Below are 12,769 nucleotides of genomic sequence, written 5' to 3' on the forward strand. Positions count from 1 at the left end.
AGCAGGTTTTCATCAAGGATCTCTGTACATTGCTCCGTTCATCTTTGCCTCGATCCTGACTAGTCTCCCAGTCCGTGCCGCTGAAAAACATCCCCACAACATGATGCTTCCCCCACCATGCTTCACCGTAGGGATGGTGCCAGGTTTCCTGTAGACGTGATGCTTTGCATTCAGGCCAAAGAGTTCAATCTTGTTTTCATCAGACCAGGGAATCTTGTATCTCATGGTCTGAAAGTCCTTTGGGTGCCTTTTGGCAAACTCCAAGCGGGCTGTCATGTGCCTTTTACTGAGGGGTGACTTCCATCTGGCCACTCTGCCATAAAGGCCTGATTGACGGAGTGTTGCGGAGATGATTGTCCTTCTGGAACATTCTCTCATTTCCAGAGGAAGTCTGGAGCTCTGTCAGAGTGACCATCGGGTTCTTGGTCGCCTCCCTGACCAAGGCCCTTCTCCCCCGATTGCTCAGTTTTTGGCCAAGCGGCTAGCTCTAGGAAGAGTCTCAGAGGTTCCAAACTTCTTCAATTTTTAAGAAAGATGGAGGCCGCGGTGCCCTTGGGGACCTTCAATGCTGCAGCCATTTTTTGGTACCCTTCCTTAAATTTGTTCCTCGACACAATTCTGTCTCGGAGCTCTACGGACAATTCCGTCGACTTCATAGCTTGGTTTTTGCTCTGATATGCACTGTCAACTGTAGGACCTTATATAGACAAGTGTGTGCCTTTCCAAATCATGTCCAATCAATTGAAACATCTCAAGGATGATCAATGGAAACAGGATGCAGCTGAGTTCAATTTCGAGTCTCACAGAAAAGGGTCTAAATACTTATGTAAATAAGGTATTTCTGTTTTATTTTTAATACATTTGCCAAAATGTAATCTAAAAACCTGTTTTTGCTTTGTCATTATGGGGTATTGTGTGTAGATTGACGAGGGGGGGAAAAAACGTTTTAATACATTTTAGAATAAGGCTGTAATGTATCAAAAAAGTCAAGGGGCCTGAATACTTTCCCGAATGCACTATCACTGACTAACCCCTTCAAATAGGGCTAATAAAAATAAAATAACACTTCTTCACAAATCTATCAGTTCACAGCCAGCCTGTGCGTGTGTGTGTGTTCACCCAAACATGATTTTCTGGTTCATCAAATCAAAGTTTATTGGTCGTGTACACAGATTTGCAGATGTTATCACAGGTTCAGTGAAATGCTTGTGTTTTTAGCTCCAGTAATACATAATCCAGAAAAAAATTAAGAAATTCAGAAATATCAAAACGAGCAATGTCAGAGACTGGACTATAAATATACTGTGATGACATAATGTATATACACTGAGTATACAAAACATTGAGAACACAACATTTCTAAATGTATAATACCACTTTGACATTATGGGGTGTTGTATGTAGGCCAGTGACAAAAAAATAGCAATTTAATCCATTTTAAATGCAGGTTTTAACACAACAAAATGTGGGGAAAAAGTCAAGGGGTGTGAATACTTTCTGAAGGTGAATCCATATACTTTTCCAAATACTTTTCTTTCTGCAGGTGAATCCAGGTGAAAGCTATGATCCCTTATTGATGTCACTTGTTAAATCCACTTAAATCAGTGTCGATGAAGGGGAGGACAAAGGTTAAAGAAGGATTTTTAAGCCTTGAGACAATTGACACATGGATTGTGTGTGTCATTCAGAGGGTGAATGGGCAAGACAAAAGATGTAAGTGCCTTTGAACGGAGTATGGCATTAGGAGCCAGGCGTACCGGTTTGAGTTGGTCAAGAACTGCAACACTGCTGGGTTTTTCACACTCAACAATTTCCTGTGTGTATCAGGAATAGTCCAACATCGAAAAGACATTCAGCCCACTTGACACAACTGGGGGAAGCATTGGGGTCAACATGGGGCCGCATCCTTGGCCCATGGGGAGGGGGGAACTCAATTTCATGAAGGTGTTCTTTAATGTTTAGTATACTCAATGTAAAAATATATACATATAATGGTGTGTAAAGACAGTATATGTATAGAAAAGGTGTGTACAGCAGTAGTTATATAGGATGAGCCATGACTAGAATACAGTGTATGCATATAAAGTGGGTAAAACAGTATGTAAACATTGAACTTTAATAATGACAGCAGTCTCTAAGGTGTAGGGTAGAATATCGGGTGGTAGCCGGCTAGAACAATGACTAAGGCTAGTGGTGACTGTTTAACAGTCTGATGACTAGGGCTGGGCGATATATCGATATAAAAAATATATCGATATATTTTAAATGTGATATGAAATTAGACCATTTCGCATATATCGATATAGTTCAAATTTGCGCTTTGATCCTTGCTCCAAGCAAGCTGCAGACCCGGAGCTCTCTGCTCTGCTCCCCGCGCCCCGCCCCTCCTCTTTCATGCACAGAGGGGGAAGGGGCGGGAACAGACACTTCAACAAACATGGAGGAAGCAACAGCGTCTGCGGAGCGTTTTGAGGAGGAATTGGTTAGTAAAAGAAAAAGCATTGGCTCAGTAATTTGGAGATGGTTCGGATTGGAAGTATCAGATGAGCAACAAAATCACGTTATATGTAGGCAGTGCCATAAAAAAGTTACAGCCAGGGGTGGAAGCACTACAAATCTTTTTCACCACCTAAAACAGTGGCACAAACTGCAATACGAAGAGTGTATGAAACTGCGCGCTGCAGAAGCCCCAGCCGCAAGCCGTCGACAACCCGAAAAAGCTCCAGCCCCGAAACAAAGCTCACTGCAAACTTCATTTTCCCGCAGTGTGCCTTATGAAAAGAAAATTGGCAAGTGGTGTACTATAACTAAAGCGGTGTCCTATCACATTGCTAAAGATATGGTCCCTGTTGTAACTGGAACAAGTCGGATTCAAAAAGCTACTGAAAACTATGGACCCGAGATATGAGCTTCCCAGTCGCAACTACTTTGCACGAGAAGCACTGCCACAAATGTACACTGAAGTCAGGCACCTTATGGAGCTTTGATTTCAAAAAAGGTACTCCTGTTGTTATACAGTGTTTATGTTTACATGTTATTGTTATTTGAACAGCTGAGCATTTAATCTGAACCAGGTGAAGAGCCCTGTTTATTATTTATTCATTTGATTTTTCAACTGTTCACTGAAATAGCCGGTTTCAATAAAACTACTTGAGACATGTCATATCTGGCTTTGACTTTGACTGAACATTTGCTCTCACTTTGCGGAAAAAATATCGGGATATATATCTTATCGATATTCAGCCTAAATATATCGGGATATGACTTTTGGTCCATATCGCCCAGCCCTACTGATGACCTGGAGATATATTAGCTGTTTCTCAGTCTCTCAGTCCCAGCTTTGATGCACCGGTACTGTCTTCTCCTTCTAGATGGTAGCGGGGTGAACAGGCCTTGGCTCGGGTGGCTGAGGTCCTTGATCTTGTTGGCCTTCCTGTGATACTGGGTGCTGTAGATTTTCTGGAGGGCAGGCAGTGTGCCCCGGATGATGCGTAGGGCTGAATGCACCTCCTTCTGGAGAGCCCCGCGGTTGCATCTGTAGTAATTTGGAGGGGTCTTAGGGGCCAAGCCAAATTTCTTCAGCCTCCTGAGGTTGAAGAGGCGCTGTTGCTCTTTCTTCACCACGCTGTCTGTGTGAAGGGACCATCTCAGATTGTCAGTGATGTGCATGCCAAGGAACTTGAAGCTTTTGACCCTCTCAACTGCAGCCCCGTCGACATGGATGGGGGCGTGCTCTCTGCTGTCTTCTGTAGTCCACGATCAGTTCCTTCGTTTTGTTGACGTTGAGGGACGTTATTTTCCTGGCACCACTCCAACAGTGCTCTCACCTCATCGTTGGTTATCAGGCCTACCACTGTTGTATTGTCAGCAAACTTGATGATTGACTTGTAGATGTGCCTGGCCACACAGTCATGGGTGAAGCAGGGAGTACAGTAGGGGGCTGAGCACGCACCACTGTGGGTCCTCCGTGTTGGGGATCAGCGTGGGGGAGGTGTCGTTGCCTACCTTCACCAGTTTGGGTCGGCCTGCCAGGGTTTCCACGACCCAATTGCACAGTGATGGGCTTGGAGGGCGCTATGGTGTTGAAGGCTGAGCTGTAGTCAAACAGCATTCTTACATAGGTATTTCTCTTGTCCAGGTGGGATAGGGCAGTGTGTGTCGTCTGTGGATCTGTTGGGGCGATATGCAAATTGTAGTGGGTCTAGGGTGTTGGGTAAGATGGAGGTGATATGATCCTTAACTAGCCTGTCAAAACACTTCATGATGACAGAAGTGAGTGCTACGGGGCAACAATCATTTAGTTAAGTTACATTGGCTTTCTTGGGTACATGGACAATGCTGGAGATCTTGAAGCAAGTGGGCACAACAGACACGGATATTGAGAGATTGAATATGTCCGTAAAACACTCCAGGCAGCTGGTCTGCACATGCTCTGAGGATGTGGCTCGGGATGCCGTCTGGGCCGGCAGCCTTGTGAGGGTTAACATACTTAAATGACTTACTCGCGTCAGCCACGGAGAACGAGAGAACACAGTTCTCGTAAGCGTCGGGGGCTCTGTTGTTTTCCTCAACGGATAAAGGTGTTTAGCTCGTCCGGGAGGGAGGTGTTGGTTTCCGCAATGTGGCTGGCATTCCCTTTATAATCAGTGATTGTCTGGAGTCCCTGCCACATACGTCTCGTGTCTGATCCGTTGAATTGCGACTCCACTTTGTCCCTGTACTGTCGTTTTTGCCTCTTTGATTGCCTTACGGAGGGTCGTAGCTGGTCTATTTGTACATGTCCATGTTCCCAGTCACCTTGCCATGGTTAAAGGCGGTGGTTCATGCAAATCCGGCAATCTATCCACGGTTTTTGGTTTGGATAAATTGTAATCGAAACAATGGGAACAACATCCTCTATGCACTTCCTGATGTACCCCGTCACACCGTGTATACATCAATACTATTCTGAGGCGACCCGGAACATTTACCTGTCCACGTGATCGAAAACAATCTTGAAGCATAGATTCCGATTGGTCAGACCAACGTTGAACAATCCTTACCACAGGAGCTTCCTGTTTAAGTTTCTGCCTATAGGTGGGATGGAGCAGAATGGAGGCGTGATCGGATTTGCCGAAGAGAGGGCCTTGTAGCCGTCCCAGAAGGGAGAGTAGCAATGATCCAGCATCCGTGTTGCGTGTGTAGCACAGGAGATGTGTTGATAGAATTTTGGTGCAGCATTTACCTGCCAGATTCAGAAGCTTGAAAACCTCATTCGGGAAAAAAAAGCTTAAACAGTCAAAGTGTGTTCAGAATTCAACTTAGGCATGTACACGCGATGTAAATACATGCATATACTTACTGAACTTGTGTGCATGTTTACATGGTTTTGCACATGCTTCAGGTGATAGTTATCTGAATACACTATTAGCGCTTTGAGAAGGTGGTTTAATTATACTTTCCTGTGGATATTCTTTCAGAAATTTCGACCCAACGAAGGAACAACAACGCAGACAACCAGTAGAGTAAGTTCAAATGTAATTGTATTGTATATTCCGACTTGTAGAGGACCATTTCCAGAATCAAACACTGTAAAGTCAGACGTTAGTGTATTTAAGAAATTTACTCGTCTGGTGTCCAGGCAAGTACAATGTAGGCAACATATGACATACAGATAATTTGATTCAGGAGACCTCTAAAACAATGTAACTTTAACACTGGATGAAAAACTGAATGAATTACACACTACACACTACACTTAGTAACCAGTTTATTAGGTACACCCATCTAGTACTGGGTTGGACCACCCTTTGCCTCCAGAACAGCCTGAATTCTTCAAGGAATGGACACGTTGCTCAATTGGTATCAAGGGACCTAACATGTGCCAGGAAAACATTCCACACACCATTACACCACCAGCCTGTACTGCTGACACCAGGCAGGATGGGGCCATGGACTCATGTTGCTAACGCCAAATCCTGACTCTGCCATCAGCATGACGCAACAGGAACCAGGATTCGTCGGCCCAGGCAATCCTCAATTCTGCAGTGTTAGTGATCGTGTGCCCAGTGGTGGAAAAAGTACCCAGTTGTCATACTTGAGTAAAAGTAAGGTTACCTTAATAGAAAATGAATCAAGTGAAAGTCACCCAGCAAAATACTACTTGAATAGTTTTAAATATACTTTTTTGGGGTGGGGGGGGGTTACCCCAATTTTGTGGTATCCAATTTGGTAGTTAGTCTTGTCTCATCGCTGCTACACCCGTACGGATTCGGGAGAGGTGAAGTTCGAGAGCCGTGCGTCCTCTGAAAAACAACCCAGCCAAGCCGCACTGCTTCTTCACACAATGCCTGCTTAACCCAGAAGCCAGCTGCATCAATGTGTCGGAGGAAACACCGTACACCTGGTGACTGTGTTAGCATGCACTGCGTGCAGCCCGCCACAGGAGTCGCTAGTGCGCAATGGCACAAGGACATCCCTGAAGGCCAAACCCTCCCCTAACCTGGACGACACTGGGCCAATTGTGCGCCGCCCCATGGGTCTCCCGGTTGCGGCCGGCTGCGACAGAGCCTGGACTCGAACCCAGAATCTCTAGTGGCACAGCCTTAGACCACTTTTATTATTTGTATTCATTTACAGATGGCCAGGGGCACACTCCAACACCATTTACAAATGAAGCATTTGTGTTGAGTCCGCCAGATCAGAGGGATGACCAGGGATGTTCTTTGGACCATTTTCCTGTCCTGCTAAGCATTTGAAATGTAACAGGTGCTTTTAGGTGTCAGGGAAAATGTATAGAGTATATTTTATTTAACTAGGCAAGTCAGTTAAGAATAAATTCTTATTTACATTGATGGCCTACCGGGTAACAGTGGGTTAATGGCCTTGTTCAGAATGAAAAATGTTTACCTTGTCAGAATTGGCCCAATGCTCTAACCACTAGGCTACCTTCTGCCATTTAAAAAAAGTACATTATTTTCTTTAAGGATGTAGTGACGTAAAAGTTGTCAAAAATATAAAAAAGTACAGATACTACTTAAGTAAAAATACTTTAATGTGCCACTGCATGTGCTTCCTGTTTTTATTTGATAGGAGTGGAACCCTGTGTGGTTGTCTGCTGCAATAGCCCATTCATGACAAGGACCGACCAGTTGTGTGTCCCGAGATGCCGTTCTGCGCACCACTGTTGTACCACGCCATTATTTGCCTGTTAGCTTGCAAGATTAGGTTTAGGCTGACCCAAATTATTATACTGGTCCAGATCTTTTTTTTTTGTCGAGCAGTAGCATATCTATCTTTTTTTGTTCACGCCCATCTCAGTGAAATAATCCATTGTGGAGGCTGTGGGGATTGCACATTTCAAGAAGATGGGGAGTGTGGCTGCACATCTCTCTCCAGAATGCACTCTCCCGCCAATTTGTGCACATTCATAACTTCATTGTGCGAATTTGATTGTTAGTATCTATCAATTCCTGATTACATATCACCAGTAGTACATTTGCCATTAATTACTATACTTTATCTACAATGTTTGTTTGGTTACGGTAATGTCTGTTAATGCATTCAATATTTATATTATTTTACTTTTAGATGTGTATTGTTAGATACTACTCTTACTGTTGGATCTAGGAACACAAGCATTTTGCTACACCTGCAATAACATCTGATAAATATGTATATGTGACCAATAAAATGTTATTATTCCAGCCTTTTACCGTTCTCATTGTTGGACTGGACACGTTGTTTGCAGCACGCACAACCTATGGTACACTCGTGAGAAACAAGTTTTGGTTTGTTTCATTCCATTTACGAGTTTTGTCAATTTAGACATTGTCTTTTGTTTGGTGCGTTCCTGTCAATGTTGAGTAGGGACGCACACCTGATTTACGCATTGAAGTAGGCCTATAGGCTACCTGGCCTGCGCACAAATGTGCCCATTTGGGGATCTGATAGCATTTATGATTGGCTTAATGCACCACCACTAATGAGCTGTGGCGCTTCCCAAATTCATGTTTTCTTCACCTCAAACAGCAAGGAAACAAAGTCTGTTTTTACATCCATTGAAAGTGACAATTCCTAAATGTATTTTTTTTATAAATCTTTCCAGCTCTCTCCCTTTCGATAACCACTCAGCGTGAAAGTGAAAAGTGTCATTCTCTGATCCAGTAGAAACATAAAATAGGCCTACCAGATTGCTTGTTTCTTGCGCAAATAACCTACAGCTTGGTCTGCATGTGAAACTTGGGGCCCAGAATATTTTTTACAATGTTGCAAGGAGCTTCAGGCTGGTCCCAAGTTAGTTTATACAATGTTTCAAGTTCCTTACAGACAGTCCATGCATAGCCAATGTGATTTATAACAATGGAAATTACTTTAGGTTTGTATCATTTTCATTTAGATTTGGATACAATTGACTAACCACATGACAATGATTTTGAGATATGTTATTATAAATGAAATAAACAACTGTTCCACGAACATGTTCATATGAAAAACATAACTTTCATGCAGATCGGTAGAAATGGTAAGATAGGTTGCCGACTCCTCGTGTAGCCTATTACCGGCATCCTCAGGAGAGTAATGGCAGCATCTGCGAAAGCCAGCAGGAGCGAGAGGAGAATGGTTGGGTCAGGTTACGTTTTTTTTCCTTCTGGTTATCTTGGTCTTTGGCTCCCTCTTGAGTCAGTGTCTTATTTAATCACTGTGGTGAATGTGGCAAGTGTTTTTCTGAAGTTCGGTATCTGACTTATCACATGAGGATCCACACAGGGGATAAAATATGTAGGTGTAATGATTGTGGCAATTGTTTTCATTTTGGCACTGGTCTGAAAATTCATGAGGATTCACATAGGGCAGAAATTGTTCCGGAACTCCAATTTGAGCAGCAGCAGCTGAAAAATGAGCTCCTACAAATATTGAAATTTACATGGTTTTTAGAGTGAAGTACATCGGAAAAAAGCAAAAGAAAACTGCAAGACTGAATAGGAGAAAAAACAAGCAACAAACAAAGAAGATAGTTATTTTTCAAAAGCCTATTTTTCATAAAATTGTAGTTATCTTAGCTAGCTGAATTGTTTACCAGTTGCTAAGCAGTTGCTAGGGACTCTTTTGGAAGAAGCTAGCTAGCTAACGAAGAACAACAAAGAATATCTAGTTAACAGAAGAAAAGAAAGAGAAAATCAGGACAGAAGAAAAAGGATATCAAAGTGAAACAGTTCTCTAAAGACACGAGGCAATAATACAAGAAACAACACTTCTGTAGCTTGCCAACTATGTGTCTGTCTATCCCTGTTCTCTTCTCTCTGCACAGGCCATACAAACGCTTCACACCGCGGGGCCGCTGCCGCTCTAACCTGGTGGTCCCAGCACGCACGACCCAGGTGGAGTTCCAGGTCTCCGGCAGCCTCTGGAACTGCCGGTCTGCAGCCAACAAGGCTGAGTTCATCTCAGCCTATGCTACCCTCCAGTCCCTAGACTTCCTGGCGCTGACGGAAACATGGATTACCACAGATAACACTGCTACTCCTACTGCTCTCTCTTCGTCTGCCCACGTGTTCTCGCATACCCCTAGAGCATCGAGCCAGCTGGGTGGTGGCACTGGAATCCTCATCTCTCCCAAGTGGACATTCTCTCTTTCTCCCCTGACCCATCTGTCTATCTCCTCATTTGAATTCCATGCTGTCACAGTTACCAGCCCTTTCAAGCTTAACATCCATCGCCCTCCAGGTTCCCTTGGAGAGTTCATCAATGAGCTTGACGCCTTGATAAGTTCCTTTCCTGAGGATGGCTCACCTCTCACAGTTCTGGGTGACTTTAACCTCCCCACGTCTACCTTTGACTCATTCCTCTCTGCCTCCTTCTTTCCACTCCTCTCCTCTTTTGACCTCACCCTCTCACCTTCCCCCCCCTACTCACAAGGCAGGCAATATGCTTGACCTCATCTTTACTAGATGCTGTTCTTCCACTAATCTCATTGCAACTCCCCTCCAAATCTCCGACCACTACCTTGTATCCTTTTCCCTCTTGCTCTCATCCAACGCTTCTCACTCTGCCCCTACTCGGATGGTATTGCACCGTCCCAACCTTCGCTCTCTCTCTCCCGCTACTCTCTCCTCTTCCATCCTATCATCTCTTCCCTCTGCTCAAACCTTCTCCAACCTATCTCCTGATTCTGCCTCCTCAACCCTCCTCTCCTCCCTTTCTGCATCCTTTGATTTTCTCTGTCCCCTATCCTCCAGGCCGGCTCGGTCCTCCCCTCCTGCTCCGTGGCTCGACGACTCACTACGAGCTCACAGAACAGGGCTCCGGGCAGCCGAGCGGAAATGGAGGAAAACTCGCCTCCCTGCGGACCTGGCATCCTTTCACTCCCTCCTCTCTACATTCTCCTCTTCTGTCTCTGCTGCTAAAGCCACTTTCTACCACTCTAAATTCCAAGCATCTGCCTCTAACCCTAGGAAGCTCTTTGCTACCTTCTCCTCCCTCCTGAATCCTCCTCCCCCTCCCCCCTCCCTCTCTGCGGATGACTTCGTCAACCATTTTGAAAAGAAGGTTGACGATATCCGATCCTCGTTTGCTAAGTCAAACGACACCGCTGGTCCTGCTCACACTGCCCTACCCTGTGCTTTGACCTCTTTCTCCCCTCTCTCTCCAGATGAAATCTCGCGTCTTGTGACGGCCGGCCGCCCAACAACCTGCTCACTTGACCCTATCCCCGCCTCTCTTTTCCAGACCATTTCCGGAGACCTTCTCCCCTACCTCACCTCGCTCATCAACTCATCCTTGACCGCTGGCTACGTCCCTTCCGTCTTCAAGAGAGCGAGAGTTGCACCCCTTCTGAAAAAACCTACACTCGATCCCTCCGATGTCAACAACTACAGACCAGTATCCCTTCTTTCTTTTCTCTCCAAAACTCTTGAACGTGCCGTCCTTGGCCAGCTCTCCTGCTATCTCTCTCAGAATGACCTTCTTGATCCTAATCAGTCAGGTTTCAAGACTGGGCATTCAACTGAGACGGCTCTTCTCTGTGTCACGGAGGCTCTCCGCACTGCTAAAGCTAACTCTCTCTCCTCTGCTCTCATCCTTCTAGACCTATCTGCTGCCTTTGATACTGTGAACCATCAGATCCTCCTCTCCACCCTCTCCGAGTTGGGCATCTCCGGCGCGGCCCACGCTTGGATTGCGTCCTACCTGACAGGTCGCTCCTACCAGGTGGCGTGGCGAGAATCTGTCTCCGCACCATGCGCTCTCACCACTGGTGTCCCCCAGGGCTCTGTTCTAGGCCCTCTCCTATTCTCGCTATACACCAAGTCACTTGGCTCTGTCATATCCTCACATGGTCTCTCCTATCATTGCTATGCAGACGACACACAATTAATCTTCTCCTTTCCCCCTTCTGATAACCAGGCGGCGAATCGCATCTCTGCATGTCTGTCAGACATATCAGTGTGGATCACCACCTCAAGCTGAACCTCGGCAAGACGGAGCTGCTCTTCCTCCCGGGGAAGGACTGCCCGTTCCATGATCTCGCCATCACGGTTGACAACTCCCTTGTGTCCTCCTCCCAGAGTGCTAAGAACCTTGGCGTGATCCTGGACAACACCCTGTCGTTCTCCACTAACATCAAGGCGGTGACCCGATCCTGTAGGTTCATGCTCTACAACATTCGCAGAGTACGACCCTGCCTCACACAGGAAGCGGCGCAGGTCCTAATCCAGGCACTTGTCATCTCCCGTCTGGATTACTGCAACTCGCTGTTGGCTGGGCTCCCTGCCTGTGCCATTAAACCCCTACAACTCATCCAGAACGCCGCAGCCCGTCTGGTGTTCAACCTTCCCAAGTTCTCTCACGTCACCCCGCTCCTCCGCTCTCTCCACTGGCTTCCAGTTGAAGCTCGCATCCGCTACAAGACCATGGTGATTGCCTACGGAGCTGTGAAGGGAACGGCACCTCCATACCTTCAGGCTCTGATCAGGCCCTACACCCAAACAAGGGCACTGCGTTCATCCACCTCTGGCCTGCTGGCCCCCCTACCTCTGAGGAAGCACAGTTCCCGCTCAGCCCAGTCAAAACTGTTCGCTGCTCTGGCACCCCAATGGTGGAACAAGCTCCCTCACGACGCCAGGACAGCGGAGTCAATCACCACCTTCCGGAGACACCTGAAACCCCACCTCTTTAAGGAATACCTAGGATAGGATAAAGTAATCCTTCTAACCCCCCCCCCTTAAAAGATGTAGATGTGGTTGTTCCACTGGATATCATAAGGTGAATGTACCAATTTGTAAGTCACTCTGGATAAGAACGTCTGCTAAATGACTTAAATGTAATGTAAATGTAAAATCATATCACTGCCAGCTCTGTAGAAAATGTTTTGCTCATAGTGCTAGTCTGAGTTCTCACATTAGGATTCAAAAAGGGGTGAAGCCTTATTGCTGTCATTGTGGCAAATCATTTCTGCTGGAATCTGACTACGCATATGAGGGAAATCATATTGTTGCTTCAGTAGCAGATCTTTGAGCACTGGCAGTCACGAGAGTGCATATGAGGATAATCAATACACCATTTTGCAGTCAAGATTGCTGTAAATGTTTCACGAATTGTTCCAATCTGACTCACAACACCATCATCCCAGAAACCCTGGACCCACTCCAGTTTGCATACCGCCCCAACAGATCCACAGATGATGCAAGCTCTATTGCACTCCACACCTGGACAAAAGGAACACCTATGTGAGAATGCTATTCATTGACTACAGCTCAGCGTTCAACACCATAGTGCCCTCAAAGCTCATCAA

At 45.7% G+C, this 12,769-nt stretch overlaps 1 long non-coding RNA gene across 2 annotated transcripts; it reads left to right on the forward strand.

Moving 5' to 3' along the window:
- Window positions 1–2,438: 2,438 nt before the first annotated feature.
- LOC106574459 (uncharacterized) lies at window positions 2,439–7,617 on the forward strand. Of its 2 annotated transcripts, none has more exons than XR_001321550.2 (3): window positions 2,439–2,482; window positions 5,460–5,504; window positions 7,072–7,617. It is a non-coding gene; the product is annotated as an uncharacterized lncRNA (long non-coding RNA). The 2 variants fall into 2 exon arrangements; XR_006759644.1 differs by lacking the exon at window positions 2,439–2,482 and adding an exon at window positions 2,671–2,998.
- The last annotated feature ends 5,152 nt before the right edge of the window (window positions 7,618–12,769 follow it).

Source organism: Salmo salar, chromosome ssa16 (assembly GCF_905237065.1).
Source record: "Salmo salar chromosome ssa16, Ssal_v3.1, whole genome shotgun sequence".
Lineage (NCBI taxonomy): Eukaryota > Metazoa > Chordata > Actinopteri > Salmoniformes > Salmonidae > Salmo > Salmo salar.